The sequence below is a fragment of the Arachis ipaensis genome, chromosome B1 (assembly GCF_059453495.1).
Source record: "Arachis ipaensis isolate K30076 ecotype BB chromosome B1, ASM5945349v1, whole genome shotgun sequence".
NCBI lineage: Eukaryota > Viridiplantae > Streptophyta > Magnoliopsida > Fabales > Fabaceae > Arachis > Arachis ipaensis.
The window spans coordinates 64,111,797-64,114,765 of record NC_142436.1 but is presented as its reverse complement, the minus strand read 5'-3'; the positions used below and the strand labels follow the sequence as shown (position 1 = coordinate 64,114,765).

Here is a 2,969-nt window from a genome sequence, read left to right as displayed (position 1 = left end):
AGGAGAATGCTTGGTGACTTTACTGCACCTAATACCAATTTACATGGAAGAAGCATCTCCATTCCTGCCATTGGAGCAAACAACTTTGAGCTGAAACCTCAATTAGTTTCTCTGATGCAGCAGAACTGCAAGTTTCATGGACTTCCATCTGAAGATCCTTTTCAGTTCTTAACTGAATTCTTGCAGATATGTGATGCTGTTAAGACTAATGGAGTAGATCCTGAAGTCTACAGGCTCATGCTTTTTCCTTTTGCTGTAAGAGACAGAGCTAGAGTGTGGTTAGATTCTCAACCCAAGGATAGCCTGAACTCTTGGGATAAGCTGGTCAAGGCTTTCTTAGCCAAGTTCTTTCCTCCTCAAAAGCTGAGCAAGCTCAGAGTGGATGTTCAAACCTTCAGACAGAAAGAAGGTGAATCCCTCTATGAAGCTTGGGAGAGATACAAAGGACTGACCAAAAAGTGTCCTTCTGACATGCTTTCAGAATGGACCATCCTGGATATATTCTATGATGGTTTATCTGAGTTATCAAAGATGTCATTGGATACTTCTGCAGGTGGATCCATTCACCTAAAGAAAACACCTGCAGAAGCTCAAGAACTCATTGACATGGTTGCAAATAACCAATTCATGTACACTTCTGAAAGGAATTCTGTGAATAATGGGACGCCTATGAAGAAGAGAGTTCTTGAGATTGACACTTTGAATGCCATATTGGCTCAGAACAAAATATTGACACAGCAAGTCAATATGATTTCTCAGAGTCTGAATGGAATGCAAGCTGCATCCAACAGTACTCAAGAGGCTTCTTATGCAGAAGAAGCTTATGATCCTGAAAACCCTACAATAGCAGAGGTGAATTATTTAGGTGAACCGTATGGAAACACCTATAACTCATCATGGAAAAATCACCCAAATTTCTCATGGAAGGATCAAAAGCCTCAACAAGGCTTTAATAATGGTGGAAGAAACAGGTTTAACAATAATAAACCTTTTCCATCATCCACTCAGCAACAGACAGAGAACTCTGAACAAAATACTTCTAATTTAGCAAACTTAGTCTCTGATCTGTCTAAGGCCACCGTGAGTTTCATGAATGAAACAAGGTCTTCCATTAGAAATTTGGAAGCACAAGTGGGCCAGCTGAGTAAAAGAATCACTGAAATCCCTCCTAGTACTCTCCCAAGCAATACATAAGAGAATCCAAAAGGAGAGTGCAAGGCCATTGACATAAGCACCATGGCCGAACCTGTAAGGGAAGGAGAGGACGTGAATCCCAAGGAGGAAGACCTCCTGGGACGTCCAGTGATCAATAAGGAGCTTTCCTCTGAGGAACCAAAGGAATCTGAGGCTCATCTAGAGACCATAGAGATTCCATTGAACCTCCTTATGCCCTTCAGGAGCTCTGATGAGTATTCCTCTTCTGAAGAGAATGAGGATGTTACTGAAGAGCAAACTGCCAAGTTTCTTGGTGCAATCATGAAGCTAAATGCCAAATTATTTGGCATTGATACTTGGGAAGTTGAACCTCCCTTGTTCTTCAATGAACTAAGTGATCTGGATCAACTGACATTGCCTCAGAAGAGACAGGATCCTGGAAAGTTCATAATACCTTGTACCATAGGCACCATGATCTTTAAGGCTCTGTGTGACCTTGGTTCAGGGATAAACCTCATGCCCCTCTCTGTAATAGAGAAACTGGGAATCTATGGGGTGCAAGCTGCTAAAATCTCATTAGAGATGGCAGACAGTTCAAGAAAACAGGCTTATGGACAAGTAGAGGACGTGTTAGTAAAGGTTGAAGGCCTTTACATCCCTGCTGATTTCATAGTCCTGGATACTGGAAAGGAAGAGGATGAATCCATCATCCTAGGAAGACCTTTCCTGGCCACAGCAAGAGCTGTGATTGATGTTGACAGAGGTGAACTAGTCCTTTAATGGAATGAGGACTCCCTTGTATTTAAAACTCAAGGATCTCCCTCTGCAACCTTGAAGAGGAAGCATGAAAAGCTTCTCTCAAAGCAGAGTCAACCCAAGCCCCCACAGTCAAACTCTAAGTTTGGTGTTGGGAGGCCACAACCAAACTCTAAGTTTGGTGTTGAACTTCCATATCCAAACTCTAAGTTTGGTGTTGGAGAGTTTCAACAATGCTCTGAACATCTGTGAGGCTCCATGAGAGCCCACTGTTAAGCTATTGACATTAAAGAAGTGCTTGTTGGGAGGCAACCCAATGTTTATTTATCTAATTTTTTTTAGGTTCATGATCATGTGGAGTCACAAAATAAATATAAAAATTGAAAACGGAATCAAAAACAGCAGAAGAAAAATCACACCCTGGAGGAGCATCTGCCTGGCATTCAACGCCAGAACAGAGCATGGTTCTGGCGCTGAACGCCCAAAATGGGCAGCATTCTGGCGCTGAATGCCCAGAACAAGCATGGTTCTGGCGTGCAACGCCAGAAATGGCTAGTAAATGGGCGTTGAACGCCCAAAATGGGCACCAACCTGGCGCTGAACGCCCAGAGTTGTGTGCAAAGGCATTTTGCATGCCTAATTAGTGCAGGGATGCAAATCCTTGACACCCCAGGATCTGTGGACCCTACAGGATCATCTCAGGATCTGTGGACCCCACAGGATCACCTCAGGATCTGTGGACCCCACAGGATCCCCACCTACCTCCACTCACTTCTTTTCACCTCTCTCTTTCACACAACCCCATAAACACTCTTCCCAAAAAACCCTTCACCAATCACCTCAATCTCTCTTCCCCATCACCTCTTCACCATTCACATCCATCCACTCTTCCCCATAAACCTACCTCATAAACCCCACCTACCTTCAAAATTCAAAACCAATTTCCCACCCAAACCATCCCATATGGCCGAAACCTTTCCCCCCTCCCTTCCCTATATAAAGCCCTCCACTCTTCATCAAATTCACACAACACACCCCTCTACACCCTTCTTGGCCGA

General features: G+C 43.8%; 1 non-coding gene across 1 annotated transcript; it reads right to left on the bottom strand.

The window, feature by feature from the left end:
* Positions 1–369: 369 nt before the first annotated feature.
* Positions 370–473, bottom strand: LOC148576836 (small nucleolar RNA R71). Its single transcript, XR_015903367.1, has one exon. It is a non-coding gene; the product is annotated as a small nucleolar RNA R71 (small nucleolar RNA).
* Between the last annotated feature and the right edge of the window lie 2,496 nt (positions 474–2,969).